Consider the following 24157-nt stretch of genomic DNA (forward strand, 5'->3'; position numbering starts at 1 on the left):
CTTTCAAAAATACACCACTAAAGATCTTTTTAATGTGACAGTCTATAAAGAATGTCAGAGTATCTTGGAATATCTTAAATGCTTCCAGCTGCTTTGTTAATTTTAAAATATTTTTAAAAGGGGATTTCCAGACAGTTGGCAGCAACCAGAGAGACTTTTTTTTTATCTTGTTTCTTTCTTTCTTTTTTAATTTTGGACTTCATAAGGGATTGCATGATTTGCTATGGAGAGATAATAAATTTGTTTATAGATTTATATTTCTTAGTTACTCACTAAAAGCATGTTTTAACATTAGTTTCAAGTTGACTGGGTCAGTATCAAATGATATATTAAGCTGTAAAATTCCCAAGAAGGCTCATGACATTGAGTGTAGCAGTGGTTTCTTGGATATGGCACTAATGGTGGATTGATTGGCCTTGATACTGAGCAAAGAAGTCAGTCCAGGGCCAGGGATTTAGCTCAGTGGTTCTGGTGCTTGCCTTGTAAGCACAAGGTCCCGAGTTCAATCCCCGGTACTAAAAAAAAAAAGGTCAGTCCAGAGAAGAGTTACACCTCAGGAAAGGTAGAAATAAGAAACATTACAACCAGAGAGCCAGATAGAATGGTATTCTCTTTCAGATGCCATTCTTCAAAACAACAAAGATATTATGAGAATTTAAGGAAAAGGTTAAAACCTGGGCTGGGGTGGAGTATGTATTACTGATAATACATCAGTATTAGCTGATAATAGATCCCAAAGGTATCTGCAACCTCCAGAATCTGAAAATAATACCTTATTTGGAAAAAAGTTTTTTCAGATTTGAAGAGGATTTTAAGATGAGAAGATGATCCAGGTGGACCCTGAATGTCACCACAATGCTACAGAGAGAGGCAGAGGGAGATTAGACACAAATGCAGGCAAAAATGCAGGGGCACTGTGACCATGTGGGCAAAGGCCACATCAGGGAACCCAACGGGGAACCACAGTGGTCAGGGATTGGTTCTCAGTCTCCAGAGATGGTGTGGCTTGGATGACACATGGATTTTGGCCCAGTGAACTGATTTCAGACTTGTGACTTCCAGAATGCAGAGAGAATATATTTCTGTGATTTCATGCCTCAGGTTCCTGACAATTTATTATAGCAGCAGTAGAATTTAGCATGGGCTTTCACTGGGATGAAATAAAAATACTTTCTGCTCTAGTTAAAAATCAATTAGCCTAGAAAAATAAGCACCTGATTGATTGAATCAAATTTAATAAATTATTAGAGGGGATAGTTGACAAAGAGCTACGAGTTGAGAGATGAAACAGGTAATTCGTGTTGGTGAGTTCTACAATAGAGTGGTAGAGATGGTATTAGGGTTAGCTGTAAATTAAAATATGATTAGTTTTGAGACAACACGCAGAAGTGCATGATTAATACATTTTCTACTTCTTTCAAGTAAAATAGCATGCAAACCCAGGAAATACCCTTTGCAAAATAGTAGGCAGGGCTGCTTGCCGTGATCACCTTGTCCAATGATAAAGCTCTGAAGTTCTGTCAAAAGGACTCAGTTGCAAAAGGAAAAGCAAAAGCTGTGAAAATTTACAGAATAGATCAAAATTCACTCTTTTTTGAAAATTTATTTTAGGTCTAGCTTTGTTCTGCCCAAAGGTGTGAAAACGCACATTTAACATAAACCTAGATAAGACTTTTCCTACTCCATGTATCTTTTGAAATATTCATTTTTTTCTTGTGGCTGTTTCATTGCTCCTTTACAGGAAAGGTAAAAGGGCTATATGTTTATTGAAAAGTAAAACAAATGCAAATAACTCACTAAAGGAGAAGGAATAGCACTTAGATGAATAATAATTTAAGATGCCTTTCTTTCTAACTTCAAGACAGAAATTCCTGTTTTGTCTGCACTGAAAATTCTGTAAGAGGCAAACCCAGAGTTACGGGCATGGAGTGCTTCCAGCCTGCTGCCTTCCTGGGCTGCTTTCAGCCATATCTGTCAGTTTAATTCCTGGAATATTAAATTGATTCTTATCAGACGGATTTAGTAAGTAATATACTTAGATTAAAAAGTGCCAACATCACCATACACGAAAATTCCTAATAATCCTGAGGCAAATATGGGTTGCATAGAAATAAAAGGTATAATACCAAATTTCTCAGAAATGATTACTAAGAAAAACCACTACCATTCTAAAATAAAAAGGAAGTAAAGTGTATTAGCTCTGGTGGCCATTCTGCTGCTCACGAATACTTGTGTTTCTCTCCTTCTGGAGTGTAGCATGGCCTGCCCTCCCGGTAGCCTTGCAGTCATTGATGGCATTGACTAGTTCTTGCCCGTGAAATGTGAACAGAAAAGTCTCTGCATGATTTCCTACTATTCTTACTCTTCTGAAACCAAATTTTCTGTAGGAAAACTTCCATCTGCTGGCAGTTACGTGGAATAGAGCAAAGTACTATGGTATTGAATGTTCAGTGTTAAGAACTATATCCTTAGTATAGTAAGAGATTTAGCTATTAAATTGCTAGTTGCAGCATAACCTTTGTCATCCTGACTAGTATGCTGGCCAATCAAAGAAATAAATGAATAAAAATAATTTGTTTAAAACACTGGAAGGAAATTCATTTGACTTTAAAGAGTGTGACTTTGTATATATTTTCACAGTTTTATATTTGAATGCATACAGTACATATATGAATGGGGAAATTATACTCTAACAAATTATTATCTACAAAACCCTTATGAGTCAAAGTGAAGACAGCTACATTTTATGCTTGGATATTGTGTTCTCTTTTCGAGACTTATCCCTAAATGTTTGCATAGAATCAGCTCTAAAGGGAAGTTGGCTTTTATGCACTGACAACTTTGCAATTTCCTATTGGTGGCTGTTTCCAGATGGTTTCTTAAATGGTTTCTTTTTTCCTTAAACGTTGCTGCCACTCAGTTTGTTTCATTAGTTCTACAGTAATGTTGTATATGAAGAAGAGAGAAAATGGGTTAAAAGTGGTGAGCTTTCCCTTGGTCTTCTTCTTGAACTTATCCTAAGCAATGGAAATGGGTTCTCCATTAACAGACCTGGTATCAAGGGAAGATTTGCTCCTTGCTGGAAGCAGCAGCTTTACCTAGTCAGAATAGCTCAGGAGTATAAAGACACTTGCTTGTGTGTTTGTGTGTGCACACATGTGTGTGCGCATGTATGTGTGTGTGCACATATGTGTGTGTAATGGGGGAACACTTTGGATTTGTCAACAAATCCAATGCCCATGCTCCCCCTATAGAATAATGTGTTATGCCTTACTCCTCGCTCCTCTACTTTAAATTAATAGCTTCAGTTATTTCTATTAAAAATTAAGTCTTAATGGGTAAATGTGTAAAAATAACAGCAGACATTTAGGTAACCATCATTTTACATCAGTGTTTATACTTTCTTCAAGTTGGTAAAAAATGACAACCCAATAGAAAAAATGACAAATGGCCTGAACAAGCAATTCAGAAATAAAGATACTGGAGTGTCTATTACAGATAGTCAATTTCATTCACACAAAGAACTTAATGGATTAAAACAAAGGTTTTTGTAAAGCATTCTAGGGACCTCAGCCATAGATATTTATGTGCATGTGGAGACCTGTGAGCTCATGTGGTGTGTGGCTCCTCACTCTAGCTTTAATCAGAGGCATTTGTTATTATTTTGGCTTAAGATTTTCACTGAATAAAGAGTGCTATGACTAAAAATAAGGTTGTAAACAACTGAAATTCTTTTCTAAAATGATGGCATTTCCTTTTAGAAAACTCTTTGATCTAATTTAAAGCTGTTTCTTTTTGCTCCTCCTGATTTGTTGTTGGTATTTTATCTGTGTACCATATATATGATCTTATTTTGGTGAAACTTTTTTCCCATTGTGGATTTTTTGATATATATTGACCATACTAATTTATCTGTCCTGTCAATGAAGAGTCAATTTGTCATATTTTTGCTACCTGAATTGTAATTACAACCAATTTTGGATGGTGTGAAGTATGGATCATAATTTGTTTATTATTTTTTTCATGTACATATCCAATAGTTCCAGCACGATTTATTGAAAAGATTATACTTTTCCATGGAGTTGTTTACGTATCTTTGACAAGTCAATTGTTTATATAAATGAATTGGTTTCTGATCTCTTTTCTTCTGTTGTATCAAAGTATTTGTCTATCTTGGACCAACATCGCAGTCTCTTGCTTACTATAGTTTATAATAAGTCTTGAAATCAGGTAACCCTACAATTTAGTTCTTCTTTTTCAAAGTATGTTTTGATATTTCTGGGTGCTTTGCATTTCCAAATGACTCAAAAGCTATTCTAAAATGCATCATCTATCCAATTAAAACCTTAAAGTATAAGATTCTAAACTAAAACCAAGAAGAAAAGTTTGTGACCTTGGGTTTAGGCAAAGAATTTTTAGATACAATGCCAATGCATGAATCATAAAACATTGATAAATCAGATTTTACCAAAGGTAAAAAACTTTTGCTATTCGTAAGATGATATTAAGACAGTAAGAATTAATAGAGTAGGAGAAAATACTTGGATAGCATATATTAAATAAAGGTTTTGAATCATGAATATTTAAAGAGGTCTGAAAAATAACCAAATACAAATGGTCAAATTATTGGACAAAAACACTTCTCCTAAGAAGATACAGAGAAGGTAAAACATGAAAAACACATTCAGCATTATTAACCAAACACAAATTAGGACCACACAGAGATCACCTCCTACCTTTTAGAAGGCCTAAAATTTAAAAGACTGACATCCCAAGTATTTGTGAAGATATGGATAGATATATGCACAGTTAGGACTGTAACTCTCATGTACATCTGTTAGGCTATTGAGTACAACAAACCTTCGGAAAACAATGTGGCAATTTCCTATAAAGTTAAGCATACACTGCCATATTATTCTATTTCTAGGTATTTACTCAAGATAAGTAAGAGCATATATTTATACAGTGAGCATGAAAATATTCATACTGATTTAATTGTAAACTAGAAACAACTAAATTGCACATCAACAGGTGAATGGGTAAATGCATGGTGATGCATCCATGTGCTAAACAAGCATAAAAAAGAATGACTTAAGCTATGAAAGCGAGTGAACACTTTCATCAACCTGATGAGCAGGAATGCACCCTTACATGTCCGGCAGCTCTCCTTCCCACGGCTCTCTCTGTCCAAGCTCTGCTCCCTCTCTGTGGTCCAGTGGTATCGCAGGCCTTTCATTTCCTTAACCATGACTGTCTCATTCTCACCTCTTTGCTTATGTTACCGATTTTTTTTTTTTTTGTAATCTAGAACACTCTATTTCCTCTTCAGTCTATTCACTCATTCATTCATTCATTCATTTATCATCCTTAAATTCCTAGTTTTGACTTCAGTTCCCCTGAAAATCTGCCCTTGGTCACAGAAGTTTTGTTACATTTTTCCGTGTTCTTCTCCCGTCAGGGTATCACTTAGGGTATAACAGCATGGAAGAGTACAGATTTTGCTGTTAGGCAGAAATTTTTCAAAATTCCAAAGCTGCTTTCTCAGTTGTGTAACATGGGACGAACAACACTGGCAGACTAAGCCTCAGATTGCTTCAATTGTGAAGTGTAAGAAGTTTTGTGAAAATGAAAGGAAATAATGCATCCAGAATATTTAGTATGGTCTGTAATTAAAAAAAAATTCAAATGAATGCATGGTGGCTATTATTTTAGTGATTTTTGTTGTTGTTGCTGTTGTTACTAGGAATTGAACCTAGGGCCTTTGCACTGAACTGCATTCTCAGCACTTTTAAAGTATATTTTTTTTCTTTATTTTTAAACAGGGTCTTACTAAATCACTAAGGTGCCCAGGCTGGACTCAAACTCATGATCCTTCTGTCTCAGCTTCCAGGGAACGCTAGGGCTACAGGATGAGCCATGACCACATCTAGCTCAGTTTACTGAATTTTAGTTTCTTGTTTAGCTATTGTTCTCCACCATAACATTCTAAATATTAGCAATAGGTGAATGAATGAAAGAATAATATGTATAGCCTCTAACTCCCTGCTCAGAAAGAGCTCCTTCTGCTGTCGGACCCATATCCACCTCTTACCTGTCTCAGGTGACAATAGAAACAGCCCTGCTCAGTGGCTGCCCCCTGACTGTAGCTTTGTTGCCACCCTAACAGAGTAGATGTATCCACGCCTTTGAATTTCTTACTTTTGCTCAAACGATAGTTGTAACATCTTTCTTTATGGGCTCAGTCTACAAAGTATGAACTTTGAAGATTTTCAGTAAATTTATCTTTTTGCTAGAGATGGGGAGAGAAAGAGAGAGAGACAGAGAGACAGACAGACACAGAAAGAGAGAGGAGTTTAAAATGAAAAATAAGTGAAGCTATTAGAAGAGGAAAGTAGAGAAGAGAAAGAGGACGTTGCAGTGGTAGGTGCAGTTGTGCAGCTTGGCAAGTAAGGGATAAAGAGTAGTGAGATTTAGGTATTCTTTCTTAATATTAATTCATTTTTACATGCTTTTACTTCATGTTTGGTGGGGTCTGAAGACATTTGTGTTACTTAAGCATTGCCCCAACATAAACAGAGATTTCTATTTTTAGACACAGAATCTGTAATCAGTCACGTTTAGTTGCTGAAAACCCATGCTACAGCTGTGCGTATTTATCACTTTCCATTTTCATTACTTTGGGCTTCATTCAGAAAACAATTGCAAAAGGATTGTGCACAGAACTGAGGTGTCAATAGAGTAGAAGTTTTAATAAGCCTTTGTCCACATCCCATAATTAAGTACACAGAAATTCTTTTTTTGTGTGTGAACATGCCATGATTATCTATGGAAGGAAGGCAGGATAGTTAGCTCATGATAAAGAGACATTATTGATAGGCTCTTCATCTCATATGTAGACTATAAATGTGTTTGGAGAAGACCATTAATAAAGTGCACATAGAGTTTTTCAAGTCAAGGTTAACAGAATTGAAAAAAACTAAAAACTGACTAGGAAAGTTTTCTAAGAAACTCAGACCTTTCTAGTGAACATCTGTCTTAGGCACTGGAACCAGGATAGGACACTGGTGCTTTTTAATCCTTCTGTTTTATGTATTTTGAAAATCTCCAGGTACCTGGCACAAATCTTTGAAGGTTCCCTTGTGCTTGGGCTTATCAACTCTTGCAGGTACAGGCCTGAGGGCTTCCATTATGCCAACCAGCAGGAAGCCAGCCTCTGCATTTAGGAGCTGTGTGGGGCTCAGCTGGGAACACCCCCCCCAGCTCAAAATAAAATGATACGGCTTCTTAGACGATTATTTCTGAGGCTATTCAGGATAAATTCACATATATTCTTCCCGAAATACTCCGAAAGGTATGTATCTATTAAATGATGAAGGTTATATCACAAACAGCAGAAAATACCATATATTAGTTGCTACTTTATTTCCTTTGGGAAAAAGTTACATATAAAATTCAGAAAAGTGGAGTAAAATTATTATTATTATTATTATTTTTGGTACCAGGGATCAAACTCAGGTCCTTGCACTTGCAAGGCAATCGACGGAACCACTGAGCTAAATCCCCGGCCCGTAAAATTATTATTTAAGAATTCAGAACCAATCTCTCTCCTACAGTCTCTTCCTTTTCCCCTGCCTCCCCCCATGGACCTCTGCTGCTCTATCTCCTGCCCCTCTTGAAGATAAAAGTCTGGTATTACAAATCAATGCAAGAAGAAAATGGGAATCCAGTCCAAAGAAGAGAGTTACGGAACAAGTAGAGTTTTATTGAAACAAGCTACTGTTTAAAGAGATGACAATGCCGAATATGTTTCACGGATTCCCGAAGCTGGGTTCTACCATGAGATTCCATGATTGGTATCTCAGTGTAGACCATAGTTCCAATGGATTTAATAAGTTATCAGTGCCTCCATGGGGGCCCACACAGAGGGCTCGTCTAATCCTACTCGCCCCAGAAGGCCTCCACCTCCAAATAACTCCACATATAACTGGGGTTAAGTTTCCAACACGTGAATTCTGGAAGACAAACCTCCAAATTGTAGCAGGATGGTAATTTGTGCGTACTCTAGAAAAGGTCAGCTGCTGGATACAGGCGTCTGGAGCTTACTAACAAGATAAGAAGTAGCCCAGCAGTTGTTGTGCACCTCTAGAAATCAAACAGGAGGTTTTCATGAGAAGAATGCTTGGGAGCAGAGAGAGCTCCTCTTCCCTTGCGTGCTGGCAGAGAGCACAGGTTGCCTCCCTGGCCCCTACTCTGCGTGTTAAAATAGGGAAGCTCTAAGAAAACCAAATGCAGAGTCAGAGGAACATGTAAAAAATAGTCTACCAGAGGAGCAGGAATGAGCTTCAGAAAATGCACATAGCTCAATCTCTATGCAGCCCCTCGGAGAGAGCTTGGTGGAAATATTCTTGAAGGAGAATCTGACATATTGTTCCAGGAATTTGGAAGGAAGGTGCCTAGAAATGGCTGAAGAAGTGGCACCTGGCTGAACTGATATGTATGGACAGAGAATGGCCCATAGGAGTGAGCTGTAGGTCCACATTTGGTGTGACATGGATACTGCTGGTGTTTGAGCCACCTGGAAAGGCTTGTCTGCAGGTCTGCAGTTTTAAGTGACAGGAGAGACACGAACCACAGCTGAGGAGAGAAGGTCTGAAAAGGTCAGCCATGAAAGCCCTGTCCATGACAGGTCTCTGAAGAACCCCCAGGGGTTCCATCACCACAGCATCGTTAGGCGCCTCCTTGCCCTCTTCCCTTCAGCCCCACCTTCAGTCCTGATAAACGCAAATGAAACACGAAGGTACCAACAGACCCCATCTTGAATGAAACTGGACAGGACTAGGCATTTTAACGTCTTAGGGCAGCGAGAAACCCAGGTGGGTCATAAAGGGTAGAGGAAGTGCCCTGGGGAGGTGAGGCTGGGATGGAAGGAAGACCGAGGGCCGGGCCACTGAGGATCATGGCAAAATACATGGCTCTGGATTCTGAGCTAACATTTTCACCTCAGAAATTAAATAATTATTAGTGCACAACATATTCACTCGTGAACTCATCTGAACAGAAAGCAAAACAAAGTTCTCAGTGCATAAAAGTGCCCAGGAGCCCTGCAGGAACAGAGGTGACATGAGGACCTGTTCCCACATGGCCTCTCACATGCTCCAGGCTGCTCACATGGCTTCCATGTCCATTTTGCCCTGTCCCAATGAGTGACCTTCAGCAGGCTTTAGGCCTGAGCGCTCTGCAAGAGCCTCAGACAGGAGGTCTCCTTGCCTGCCCCGGAACAAGGGCCTGGCTGACTTGTTCTCTCTGAGACGCCACAGATGGAAGACAGGGACAAACTCCGGACTGAGTGGAGGACAAGGCCAATCATGTGACTGGGGCTGGAAGGGCAGCCGCTGCAGAAAGGAAATCACACTTTCTTATGGCTCTTTCAGCCCTCAATTTTAAGGTAAACAAACAAACAAACACTCCCAAACAAAAAAACACTCACTTGGATCACTTATTCATCTTGTTTATTGGCCTCTGGACTGTAAGCTCCATAAGAATACTATTCCATCACTCAGTAGGTATATGTAACAATTTTTTTTGCAATAAATTAATAAATCTCTTTATTATAAACAAATCATAATGACAGACATAATTTAAAGACTATCTACTATGTATCCAAACTCTGCTAGGCTCATCATTAGGTAGATTATTAAATCACACCTATGCTTCAGCAGGGTTGACATCATATGGCTATTTTTAACCCCAAACAGTGGAGCTCAGCAAGAACAATTTGCCTAGGATTACCCAGTGGTTAGATAAACCCAGCTTTTCCCTTCTCTTTTTTACCCACAAAGAATGGCTTGTTTTTCATAGTAAAAACAAAATTGCAAAAAGTTTAGCAGTTGTAAGGAGTTATAAATGCAAAAGTCGTGCCATGGCATAGAATCTACACATTAGATGATGATGATGATGATGATTTTTGAGACAGGGTCTCATCATGTAGTTCAGGCTGGCCTTGAACTTACTCTGTGGGCAATGCTGGCCTCAGTCTAGCAGCAATTCTTCTGCCTCAGCCTCCCAAGAGCTGAGATCACAAGCCTGCCCCACCACGCTTGTCTTCTACATGTTAGCATCTTAGTGATAAAGAAGAAACCCTAACCCATTTATTTCACACTTTAGTTTCTTGCTTGTGATTTAATGAAGTTAAATGCCTCATTGATAATGTACTCAAGATGAATCAAATTTCCTGACTCTTGCTGACATAAGGAAGGTACATCTTTATCTGCAAACCAGCTTTTTAGAGACTGTGCACACATTAACCTAATATACATTTGCACTTTTTGTCCAAATCATTGGCAGTTTTATTCAGGTGGCAGATGCATCCCTGAATACTGATAATCAGATTTCAGAAAATTTTAGCCTGTCTTTTTTTAAAGAAACCCACACTTCAGCAAGTTCTCATTTAACACCACCAGGAAGAAGAGACATTGTCTCAGACTTCAAGGAATTGGAAAATTTGGAAGATAAAGACAATATTTAAACAAGGAAACAAATAAGACCCAATATTCTCCTGTGCCTACTCTGAGAGAGAAGGTTCTGCACTTTGGCTGAGATGTAAATCCTGTATGAGAAGAGAGCCAGAACCATATGAAAACAGAAGAGTTATTTTAAGATGTAAAGTATTACTTCCATGTAGCTCATTTAACCAGTGTCCTTTCACAAAACAGTAGGGTTCTTTTTATCTGAGTACTGAATAGGAAAGTCAAAGGCACATTTAACCTTTTTTCCAGAATCATTGCCTGTGATATATTAAGAGAAAGACTTGAACAAAATGGCTAAGGTTGCCTCCAAAATCTTTTATTAAGCAAAAAATTGAAAAACAGAGAAGGGAAAAAGGCAGACATAAGTATGTCTGGGAGCATTTGGGAGACTTGAGTAGACAGAGCAGTTCTAGTAAGTTGAAGACGACACGTACAACTTTTTAAATGGATCAAATAAATGTAGTAGAAAATTTCTTGAATTCAAAATAAATTGTATATAGTATCTTTAGTTAACTTCTTTTACAAGTCTTTAGATGCAATATTTGAGATAAGTTGGTGATAGACAAAATATTTATTTCTGTAATATGAAAGTAAATATATAACTTGTTGGCCAAAAAAAAAAAGATATTCCTGCTTTTAAGGATTTGAAACTTTTTGATGAATAAGAATCTGCTCTGCAGTCTTTCCTTTAACGGCTTCTAAACGTTCTTTCTAACCCTGAATCCTACCCAGACTGTGGGAATGTAAGAATGTTGTATATTGTTCAAAGTTTCCCACTTAAGCCCAAACTTCCTGTGTGGAGAGACCCTGTGTTGTAAAGCTGAAAGGAGAGTGAGGGAATAGCACTTTCTTTGTGTGCACTCAGTGCTATGATAAACAATGGGAATCATTTTTCCAAGAGAAGAAAACACCATAAAATTTAAATCCAGTCCACAAATCCTGGTACACTTTGATTTATTTTGCACATTGTCAAATAGAAACACAAATTAGCTTTTAGTTCTGTTCTGAAGCAGAATTGGGGTAGTAACACAGTATCACTGGGAATGAATTTTACAAAGATAAATGCCAGTCTGACTTGTCATCAAAGGACAGCAGCTTCGTTGTCAGATAATAAAATCCTGGCCAGATTAAATGGGACAATCTCAGAAGACTATAATTCTCTTCTCTTCTCTCTGACCACATTCTTCTAGTTCTCTGTTTTCAGGTCTCTTCTTCGCTCAAAATTCAGTGTTTCCCACTGACTCCAGGAAGAGCTCCAAACCTTACAGTGGGCACCGAAACTTCCAGAATCCGCATGGAGATCCCCCGGCCCCCTGCATTATCTTAGGGCCAGGTCCTTCATGTGTCAGACTGGATATTTCAATGTTGGCTGCACAAGAGCTTATGTTTCACTTGTTACTTTTATATTATAGCCTCGACATTCCTCAGGTGGGTGATTCTATGCTCCAGCTGTTGAGTCACTTCTAGATGGAAGTCATCCTGCTCTGGAGGCAGGAGTGATTCCCCGTGGTGCTTGGTCCAGGGCCATAACCCACAGAGTCAATCAGTGTCAGGAACGAGTTAGTTGTTTTGTGCCACTAGGTTTTGAAAATAGTTTGTTATACAGCCACAATAACTGGAAAATCAGAAGCTGAGTGGGATTTTGAACTAGGTCAATCCAAGGAGAGGGAACTGAGGTATATCTCTTCATAAGGGTCTCAAAATATCCAGAACAAAGACAAGCCTTAATTCCACTTGTCTCCTCCCTGAGATTTTGTAGTCTTGAATCTCTTCTCTATAAATCTGATTTATTTATTTTTTTTCTAGCTGGCTTTCTCTGTATTTCAGTTTACATGGTCATCTAACTCACCTTGATTTTCACCACAAGCAGAAGCTGAAATAGCACCTACCTGTCCAGCTTTGTACTTTTGGGAGAAGTACCCTCTCAAGGTCTTTCCAGTCAATTTTGGCCAGTAGTTCAAACATCTTCTAAACCTGCCGAAGTCCCTCTTCTTGAAGTTAAAAGGAGGCTAGACTTGGTCAATGTCCTGTGGAAAATACAGCCCAGGACTATAGAGTGCTATTACTGCAAGGACTACAGGGCCAGTACTCAGGAGGTGCAAACCCAAGGTGGAGGAGACATAGAGAAAAGGATATGAAGTAAATAAAGATTTGAAGCAATTAGATATGGTAACAGCCTGAATTTCTGCCACTTCACCCTAAACACGTGTTGTTAGGCTGCTAAATTTGTAGTCATTTATCACAGTGGCAGTAGGAAACCAACATAGTGCATGAGACTTAGATTCCCAAACGGGGGTTGGGTATGCAGAAACTTGTCTCACATCTTCTAATCTAACATCTTACCATTTTTCTGCTTGGACCATTTGCTTCTGGGGGAGGCCATTTGCTCTTTGCTCAATGCTCATGAGAAAAATTATCTGCTATCATATCCTACTCTTTTTTCCTTTGCCCACACACTTCTACAAGCTCAGAACAACCTCCATGCCTCATTTCTCATTGCCTGAAGGCTGTTGTGCTATTTGGTTGTGCACAACTTCTAAGATTTACACAGTTTATACAATACAGTTGGTAATGAAACAGATTGGAGAGAGAGAGAGCGAGAGAGAGAGAGAATAAATAACAGGAAAAAAGAGAGAAGTTAAATCAGGCTTAAATCTGAAAATCATCCAGGAAACCAGTTAAATCTGTTTTACAAATTTCCATATATGGGATTATAAATGTATTAGGTAGCAATAAACTCAATGGTACTAGTTTCCATTCTCATTTATCCTCATTTTAATTTTATATTTTTTGTTCCCTTCTCCTTTAATTATTTCCCTCTCCTACCTTCCCTCCCTCTAGATGACCCTTGGAACTATGATATTAAATCTTATGGGCTGACATGGCAACTCACTAATAGAAAATTTTGACTAACAAAACTACCAGGTCACCAGATTTCTCCCTTTATAGATATTTCCTTAGTATACATTTGAATAAATGTGTGATAAATTGACAAGATTAAAATATTTATTTGACAGCAATTATAACTGGGATCTAAAGATACTCAGTTGAGCGTTTTCAAATTATGCTTGCGTGGCATCTTCTCCAGGCATCTTGTTGAAAGTCCCCGAGGTAAATCACCTGCCTGCAAAGTAGAACAAAGAGAAAGGCAGCGATACTCTGGGTTTCTGATCATCTGCGTCGTTAGCCTCACTGTTACTCCAGTCTAGACAAGTTTACACTCAGAAATTGTTTGAGCTTTCTGATGAAAGGTGTATGTAATTCTAGGACATAGTTGATACTCAGAAATCTTCTCAATGGTGTTCTTACATTTCTGAATACAGTCAAATATCAAACGAGTATGTTTCAGAGCTAAAAACAAGTTACTTTTAATTAGGTACCTGTCATTTTAAATGTTCAGTTTTGGTTTTTCAACAAGTTTTGACTCTATATTCCTTCAAAAGTTCATAATAATCCAAGGGGAAACTCATAAATGTCCAAGGCACAACTTGATAAATGACATCTAAGGTGTTTCCACTATAGAGAGCAACTTCGTTGATGGATTATTTTGACACTGCAACTGCAAGAAGCAAAGCAAGTAGGATGAAAGTATTTTTTAAAAATTCAAACCAAGCAGATAGATGAGAACAGGGGTAAAAAATGACTCTAGTGCAGTATGATAAGAAACATTTCTTAAACTTGTCACTTAAAACATTCTGCTATGCTTCAGGCTATTGGAAATAATTTCATGCACAGGGGCATAGTCACCTAAGGCAGTTCTGTTGTTCAGCAACACCCTCAGGACAAACACACAGCTCAGAGGTGGGAATTCAGGTTATCTTCTAATTGTAATCAGTACCCAGCTGGAAAAGGAGCTACTCAATAAGAGTGAGAACTACAGCTATGTGGATTAACCTATTTTCACTCTTTAATGACTCCCCGCCACCAAGATCAAAAGTATTTGTCCTTGAGAAAATTTCAGACATTCTTTAAAAAGCACATTTCTTTTAAAGATGTGATCATCTTTTCTGCATTTATTCCACAGGATTTTCAAATGTAATTATTCTGTTTTATCAACAAATTAGCTCAATCATCTAGGCGGAGAACCTAGCAAAAAATTGAAGAACTTCAAATGCTTTTATGCAGAAAAAAGAGAGCCCTTAAATCACTTAGGCACTGGCATAAAGCTTTCTTGCAATACTTCTGAACCTAAGTGTTTCTTTGAATATTGACCTTGAGGAAGAGGGTAAAACTGAAGTCTAAGTGCAGGCCAGAGTGCTGAGAAAAAATCTACTTTGTGGTGTCTCTTACCTTTGAGATTTTACATTTTTTAAAGAGAAAACTAGTAGTTATAACCCCAGACTTCTTTTCAGGTGTAGCTTAGTTGGAATTAGTTATGGAAGCATAGTCAATCTAGTTGACTCTTAAGTTCAGAGTTGTAAGTAGAGAGACCTTGATTGAGGTGATACATTTTCCCAAATCTTCCATTTATGTTTGTACTAGTTACAAAGTCTGCTCACATATCCCCAGAAAATTTAATATTTATGGGAGGAATGGAGACTTGGATGTTGGTCATCACAACCATTGTTTCTAGTTTTCTCAAGAATATTTATCAGAAACGATTAGGTGAATACTACTATACAATTTAGTGCTAAGATAACAGAAACCATCAATTAAATGGTCAAAGGCAATGCCAAAAGTTACTTTGAATTTCAACATTTTATTAAATGTGTTCTTTTGTGTGAGGACTAAATGTTGGCTACAATAATTAATAAAAATGGATGCATATGCTTATACATTGTGGTGGTGGTATTTAAATCTTTTAAGTAGGTCAGTTATCTGCATCAGGGTGGCTGTCTGGATTTCACAAGTACCAAGCTGAACTATGCAACCAATTTTAATCACCAAGACAGTCAGGCTCGGTTTTGAGCTGTAACGTGATACCCAGTAGAAAAATGACAAGGATAATTAAACTATCAACAGAAGAAACACTAGCTAAGTTTGGGACTTTACATTTATGGCCATAATGGGACCTTATTTTTACTTATCTCCATGATTCAATAAAAGACAAGAAAATATGGGGAAAGGGTCAATGAGTTGAGAGAATTTACAGTGAATTTTTCAGAAGATGTCTGGGGTAAACTCTTTCTTTCCTCCAGCTATTCTAAATATCAAGCATATTTCATTGAATCAAGGTTTGTTGAGTACATTTCAGAGGGTGTTGGAAGAGGAAAATTTCCAGGGGCATTGTAAGCAGCACTGGAAACTTGGGAGATTACCTGGTTCCAGAGTATGCAAGTCTGATGCAGACCTTGAGGGAGCGCTCTGAGCCAAGAGAAAACATCTAGGAACTGGCAGATGAGACTGCCTGGTAGGAGTCGATGATTACAAGCAGCTCCTCAGAGAAGCTTGTACTGTAAAAGTAAACTGTGTATGCATGTGGATAGTATTTTCCGTTAATAGTCCATTGATTTTTTTTTGCTGAGAAATGTTGTGATGTGTGATTTAGAACAGACTCTGGCTGCCGAGATGTGGAATCTTTGCTACTGATAAGCGCTAAGCATTTCAATAAATTTGCCTGTGTGCCTCAGTTTTTTCATCAGAAAAATGGGATAACAGCAAGACTATACATAGTGTTTGTGGTGGATTGACTAATGCTCAACTTGTATCGCCCAGCTGAACTGTATCAGCGTGGTCTGGGCATGGAGCATCCACCTGAAGACTGTTACCAGGAGCCATAAAAGAAACTGTAGGAGAAGATCTTGGCCTGTTGATTTGCTAGGAGAAGCTTGCTGCAGATGGTTTTCCTGATGCAAACTAGGATGTTCTCATTGGAGGAAGAGCTCACTGAAGCTGGGAATGGCTGCTGTTCTCATCAGGGGAGCTCTGATATTCACCGTAAGCATCACTTCCTGGCTCCAATGTGGATCCCTCAGCCTGGTGGCACAAATCCTTCATCTCACCAGTGTAGATTTTCTGGCTTCCACCAGTGGCCTTTGGGCCTTCCAGGTGCAGATCTCAATACGGACTTGCATGAGACATTGCTGTGGGCCCTGGGCCACTGTCTGGTCTCATGAACGACACTTCCTTGGATTCTAGCCCTTCAGGTGGGCTTGTGTGGGAAACTGCTGAGCTCTGGGTCCTCAGCTAAATCCTTTGGGCCTCTAGTGTGCAGTTAATCTCTTGCACTCTTTTGTATTTGACTCTTTGGGTAATTATCATGAAATAACCTTGTAAGTTATGTGTCCTGTATTCAATGTATTCCCTTGCTGAATCCTTCTGACTACAACAGTGTAGTGAAGGATTAAATGGTTTTTTATGTAAAATGTTTACAACGGTCCCTGGCTCACAGTGCACCAGTGAACGAGTGCTTTTATCACAGGCTCGGTCATAAGGCTGTATTTCAAGGAAGGAGCTGAACTTTGCTTTCAAACAACAGAAGGCTTTCTGGGTCAGTAGGAGTGGAAGATCAGGTGATATTCTGTGCATATTCCTGGGAAGTACTCAGGAATCAAGCATCGAAGGACCTCTGCTATTCAGCTCTACATGTTTGTTGTTCTCCACTCTTGGCTTTACATTTAGTCACACAGAATAATATTATCTTGATAAATCTTCAACCTATGCATAGCACAAATTTTAAGTAATTTTTTTTTCTTTTTGGTACCGGGGATCGAACTTGGGTCTTTGCGCTTGTGCAGCAGGCGGCGAAATCACTGAGCCAAATCCCTGGCCCCATAGCACAAATTTTAAAATATAGCATTTGACATTTATTTTAAGTAGATGTGGTTTCTAATATTTCTTTGCCTAAGAATCTGGTTTAAAGGTTTTAAAGGATTTATATGTTTGCTTTGATTACACAAATATCCTATGTTCATCATACAAAGTAGAAACTATAATTAAAGATGAAATTGTCACCTAGAATACAAATGATGGCCACAGTCAACATTTGTTTTTAAAGCCTTCTAAAGCCCCACACCCTCATGTGCAAACAACACACTTTTTTTTCCAAATAGGATTTTGTTACAGATTTTCTTTTCTTCTTCTTCTTCTTCTTTTTCTTTTTTTAACAGAACAAATTTATTACTCCCACTCAGAAGTTCCTGGGGCCTTTGATGTTAAGTCATACATAATTCAAGAAATACCAGGGACCTTCTTAATCTCAGTGACCATCTTTAACACCACCTCCACAGGGATCTCATTACCAGGTGTTGTGGGTATACCAGTCATGAAGTCACTAGTAATAAAGGTTTGAATAACCACAGATCTCTGGCATGAAGGCTGCTTCTGAAGTGGGTCCCGATCAAAATGTAATGGTGTCAAAATCACTGGCATTTGGCTTATTTTCCCAGCAAACTCAGACTCCCTGAGAATGTTATGGGCCTCAAAATCAGCTTGGTGTAAAGTACTAAGCACCCCTGTTGTCAAGAAAGTGGGAGTAACATCTGTAGGAGGTTCTTTAACCGGTGGGCCAAAGATATAGACAACTCTGTTAATGTTGTGACACATCCTCTGTATAAGCCTAGCAAGGAAAACAAGAGACTCCCAGTCAGGCTCATCTTTACTGGAGATCCCACAAACGTAACTGTAGGAATGACAGTCACCCTGAACATCCACAGTTTTGATTGGCAGCAAGAAAGCATTCAGTGAATACAGACTCATAATCTGCATCAGCTTCTCCTGATCCTCTTCTGTGGTGTAGGCTTTGACTCTTTGTAATAATGTATGAGACTTCTTAACACTTGCAGAAAAATCAGCCACTATTTTCAAAATATTATTGGTTTCAGGAAAGTCCTTACAAATATAAGGTTCCTCAGTACATATTACTCTGATAGTCAAGCCAGGACCTGGAAACGGACACCTGGAAACTAATTCTTCAGGAAGGCCAAGTTCTCTGCCTAAAATTCTCACTTCATCTTTATGAAAATCTTTCAGTGGTTCTATTACTTTTCCCTCTTCTCTCAACTTCATGATAAGTTCTGTGTCATTGTGATGAGTTTTGATGAGTTCAGCTTTGCCACTTGCAATAAGGGATGCACTTTCAATTAGGTCAGGTCGTAAAGTACCTTGGGCAAGGAAAACATCTGGTTTCAGATTCATTTCTCCAATTACTTCATTGGCAGTCTTAACAAAAGTATCACCAATGATTTTTCTTTTCTCCTCAGGACTTGTCATATTTAATGTTTTGCTAATTCTTTTTCATGGGGTTCTGTTTTCATCTGATATTGGTAAAGTAGTTGTTCAGTTATAGAAGGAATGAACAGCATTTATCACTTTAACCTGAATTCCAAGCTTTTTGAGGTGTTCTTCAACAGACTGGCTTTCCCGTTTTCTCATAAAGCCATTATCAATGTGCACAGCAATGACTTGATCTTGATTCAAAGCATGATTTAGCAAAGCCGTACAAACTGTTGAGTCTACACCACCACTGAGTAAAACCAAAACTTTTGATGTGCCTACTTGCTCTTTGATCTCTCGAATGCATTCAAGTTCTCTGTTCTGCACTGTAAAAGTCCCAGTGCACCCAGCTATATCATAAAGGAAATTCTTCAGTATTACTTTTCCATTTTCTGTAAGGCCAACTTCTGGGTGGAACTCTACTCCATACAACTTTTTAGATTCATTTGCTATACCTGCTACAATGTTCCCAGAACATGCCACAACCTTGAATCCATCAGCTACTTTGTCTACACTATCTCCATGTGTAAGCAAAACAATTTCTTCCTTCTGAAGGCCCCTGAATAATGAACATGTATTATCCACACTGATGTTGAAGACTCCATCTTCTCTAACACTTTTTTTGTGCACAGTACCTCCAAATACCTTATTCATCATCTGCATGCCATAGCAAATCCCAAGGATAGGCTTGCCAATAGTGAATATTGCTGGATCAAACCAGGGAGCATCTTCCTCATACACAGAATTAGGTCCTCCAGAGATGATAATAGCACGGAATCCTTGTTCTTTTATGGCAAATGCTGGTGTTTCCAGGAGGAAAGTTTCAGATTGCACAAATAGTTCCCTCACTCTTCGGTCTATGACTTTCCCGTACTGAGCACCAGCATCCAAAATGACAACAGCTTCTTCATAGTGTTGGCGGCCATCCTTAAGGTCTCCTCCAGCATTCTCCAGCTTGGAGTCTCCGTTGCACAGAGCCATCGGGGTTGGGGCCGCGACGCGGCAAGAGTAGGAGACGGGGCAGAAGCGACCCGGAAGGGTTGGCGCTGCGGGCCGAGATCCAGAGGGAGGCCTGGTCGAGGAGCAGCCGGGAACGGAGAAGACTGGGCTGCCGCAGAGCGCCAAACAGAGCAGCAGCCTCAGAGCTCAGGCCCCTGCGCCACGGGAGAGAAGACCAGCAGCGCGCAGGCTACCCCACCCCCCAACCCTGCCTCCTGCTCCACATTTTCTTTATAACCTGATTGTTTCAACTTGCAAGTAGCCTGATCATACATATCTTTAGTATACATTTTTAGAATTTTAAAAATGTTTTATGATATTATCATTTATGGATGTACCATAGTAGTTCTTAATTTACTGTCCTATGTCAGGCACTTATAATGTTGCACATTACACAGTTGTAATAAACAGCTTATTTTCTCATCAAGAGAGAAAAATATAGTTTGTCAATAACTCCATGATGTCTGATTACAGAGAATGGAATGTAATGAAACTAAAGTACATTTTCCAAATTTGTATGATTTAAATTTCTGAATACAGTGTTTTAAAAAAAGACTAGAGACTTTTAAATAATTTTAGAATAGCTGATGACATTGATAAAGAATGGTTATGTTTAATAGTAATGATTATTGGACTTTGATTCTGATGCAGTAAGTTCTTGTCCTTTCTATAACTAATTCCAAGATAAAATTAGGGCTCACCAAGAGAAAAAAGACCACAAACACGCATGTTGTGATTAAACAGACATAAAGTTTTAACAATCACCAAACATAGTTTGAGTGCCCTGAGTAAAATATCAAACCTATATGAATCCTCCTGTTGATCTTTTTTTCATCATGATATATAAAAAGTATATCTCATGTGCATTCAGAAAGTTTTTAAATGTGTGAAATTATACTTTATTTAGTTTGGGAAAATTGGCTCTGCATGCTTTGACTTAGATGTAGGCTTTACTTCATATGCTCATATATATTGGAGCTAGAGGGGCCTCTTTGATAATTGATGATATTTACCTGAAAACTAGATATTTCAAATGAAAAATACTGCGAAGGGGTAAAGATTGGGAGGGATAAGAAGAACTAGGAATTAGCTCTGAGATAAGAACAAATCTGCATTTCATAGCAAGCGCTATTTATAGTCTATTGAGTACCACTGAAAAGAAATGCACAGAGAGGACGTGCATAATAAATCCTGCCACCCTAGCATGTGTTGGCAGTCCTATCCAGCCACATGGTGTCCCTGCCTGAACCAACCCTAACAGGGACTCAGACATTTAATGCATAGGTGCATTGGTAGAGAGGAAGCCGAAGCATCTTCCTCCCTGGAGAATCATGACAAGAACACTCAGAGCTCTTTGCTCTGCATTTTCGCTCTTAAGCCATACTGCGTACAGCAGGGCTAAGAGCTTATCTTATGGATCTACTTGATCCATTTTTTTCACAATTGGAAACAAAACAAAAAGCATTCTTTTGGATCAAATATAAGGTTCCTCAGCACATATTACTCTGACAGCCAAGCCAGGACCTGGAAACAAGTCATTCCATTTGAGGGGATTTTGCAGAAAGTGAAATCATAGGCTTTAACAAACATTTTGTTAAAACCTTCAAGGAAACACACACACAGATACACACACACACACACACACACACACTCTAAATAAAGCTGGGTAGAATTTATTTTGACTCAGGATAATATAAAAGAACAAAGCTAAGGAAGTTTATTTCGAAGCTTTGTTTATTATTTCCCTCTGAGAACTAGCCAAGCCCCACTGTTACTGCACGAACCTTTGTTCTGTTTCTGCAGTTCTCGGCAGCTGTGCATCTTGTCGCAATAGTTTCCTCCACTCTTCCTTTCAGTGGAAAGTATGTAAGATCAGTCGTCCCTGTTTCCTGAGATGAGAAGACATTTTGGAGTCAGGGTGCACCTGCTTCATCTCTGTTGACAAATTGTGACCCAGAAATTCCAGGTGCACCTGAGGGTCAGCAAATTAAACCTGTGCACAAATGCAGCACATTTGGCCTGACCCTTGCGCTGGGAGTTAGCACTGCTTGAAGAAACTTAAACGTTGACATTTTTATAATTTCCTCTCTTTGATTAGATACATTTTACATAAAGAAGATCTTACCTATTTTGATGAATGGATACAGTTGTATAATGGCCGTGACAATCAAGATATGGATTTTCATTTCTCCAAAATATTTCTATGTGCCTTTTCCAGCAGTCTCCTCTCTCATTCCCAACCAATAGAAACCACTTAGCTATTTTCTCTTCCGTGTTTTGGATGTTTCTAGAATAGCATGCAATAGAATCATATAATATATGTCTTTTATGTTCACATTTTACTCAGGTTAATGCTTTCAAGAAGCATCCATGTTGTTGCCCATATCAGTATTTTGTTCCTTTTCATTGCTGAATAATATTCCATTTGAAGATGAATCATTAGCTGCTCACCAGTTGAAGAAAATTTGTATTAACGTTTGGGGCATTTACAGCTAAAGCTACGAAAACCACTCACAGGTGACTGTGCAACCTCATGCTTTCAGCTCTCTTGGGTTTATATGTAGGCGTAGAATTGCTGGCTCATATAGTAAATGTATTTTTATAAATGTTTTTCAAAGTGGCTGTGCCATTTTGTAGTCTCCTCAACTAAGAGTGGCATTCCATTTTTTCACACCCTTTCCAAGATTTGCTATGATGAGACTTTTCTATTACTAATCTTAGTGGTTGTGTAGTAGTACCTTATAGTGGTCTTAAAATTGCATTTTCCTGAAGCTTAAATATGGTGAACACCTTTTACGTGCTATCTTGTGTCATTATTGTATCTCCTTTTGGTTGTTTTTTCTTCTTATTGAGGTTTAAGCTTCCGTTTTCTTCTAGAACTTTCATGGCTGCTTCAACTTTTCCATTTAGGAGTATCATCCATTTAAAGTTGGTTTTTGTCCGAGGTGAGAATTAGAGTTTGGTATTAGAGTGTTAGGTGTCCCCTAAAGGCTCTGGTACTAAAGCCTTGGCCTCTCATGGGGACCGGTGACAGGAAGTGGAGTCACGGGGGCGAGCCCTTGGAAGGTCCTCTCTCTCCTTTTCCCTCTTTCCCCCTCCGTGCTCTCCCTCGACCGTCCTTTCCGTGCACAACCTTCCTCATCTTCGGGCAAGGTTCCTGGGGGTGACGGAGCCTCCTCCTGCTCCCCTCCATCCTGGGCAGGTCTGGTCCACTGCGCCTTGGGAGCTGGGTCTTGGCCTCAATCCTGCCTGTTCTCCGCCCACGTGGAGAGAGCACATTCCCTGATTCTGTCCGTGGTGAAAGCGAAGCTGTCTCCTATGCGAGGAGGATTTTTTGGATAACAAGTTACTGCCCCTCCCTGAGCGGCAGCCAAACACTTCCATGAAGAGTCGGATTTTTCCACCTCTCCTGATCTTTGCTATAAAGAGTCAGCTTTCGCCTGGTGGCAGAGCTGAGCCAGCTAGGGCGCGAGGACATGACTCTCACCCTCTCTGGGCATTTTTGCTCTGCAGGTGAAAGGAGTTCAGGACATGCAAGGTTCAGTAGCTGTGCGGCCAGTCACCTCCTTATGGGACGGAGTTGAACAAAGCGCAGGGTTTCCCTGCTGCGCTCACCCTTCTGCAAGAGGGGCCGGCACACGCCACTGAAGCACACACAGTCTTGCGCCAGGTTCAAACGATTGCTTCAAGGTAAGAAAATGAGGAAAATTTCGCTGAAAGATGAAATGTACCCCCCAAAAGGGTAAATTTGCATATAGGGAGGTGAAGAAAGGAATTCCACACAAAGCGAAGAGCAGAATTTTAGCAGAGTCACTATAGAAAGTAACGAATGATTTTCCGTTTCTAGGCGTATCACCCATGTCTCTGAAGTGAGCAACACTATTGAAATGCAGCAGCTTTCATGGCTTTCATTTCCTGAGCACTTGGTGTATCCGTGACACCGTGTCTTTTCCTTTCATGCTCCTGTATAAGGCCACCACCCCGACCCGGGACTGAACCCAACACCCTGTCCTCCTCAGAACATCGCTTTGGAAATTGCTCCTTGTCCCATCACATACTCTTCTTTACAAGTACATTATTCGTATCAGCAAACACACCACAATCTCTCCTCTATGAAGGCAAATAACCAAAACAATGGCAAAATCATCCAAACTCAGCCCGGCGTGGTGGTGCACTCCTATAACCCCAGCACTCTGGGAGGCTGAGGCACCAGGATCACAAGGTCAAGCCCAGCCTGGGCAACGTAGTGGGACCCTATCCCCAAATACAAAATAAAGCACTGGGGGTGTAGCTCAGGGCGGAGGCCCTGACTTCAAACTCTAGTATTACAGAAACAGAAACAAACATACTCTAAACTCCTGTCTTTCTTAGTTTATTGTTCCTTCCCAGAGCTAGTGTCTTAAAGAATAGCCGTGTTTTAGCTTATGAATGTGTGGGCTGTCAGTTTTGGTTGTGCTCAGTCGTGCTCACTATGCTCC

The 24157-nt window shown here is 39.3% G+C and overlaps 1 pseudogene; it reads right to left on the reverse strand.

Moving 5' to 3' along the window:
- Positions 1 to 17585: 17585 nt before the first annotated feature.
- Positions 17586 to 19706, reverse strand: LOC101705827 (GMP synthase [glutamine-hydrolyzing] pseudogene; annotated as a pseudogene).
- Between the last annotated feature and the right edge of the window lie 4451 nt (positions 19707 to 24157).

The sequence above is a fragment of the Heterocephalus glaber genome, unplaced genomic scaffold, assembly GCF_053883595.1.
Source record: "Heterocephalus glaber isolate CG9 unplaced genomic scaffold, H.glaber_assembly_v1.0 deba00001481, whole genome shotgun sequence".
Classification (NCBI taxonomy): Eukaryota; Metazoa; Chordata; class Mammalia; order Rodentia; family Bathyergidae; genus Heterocephalus; species Heterocephalus glaber.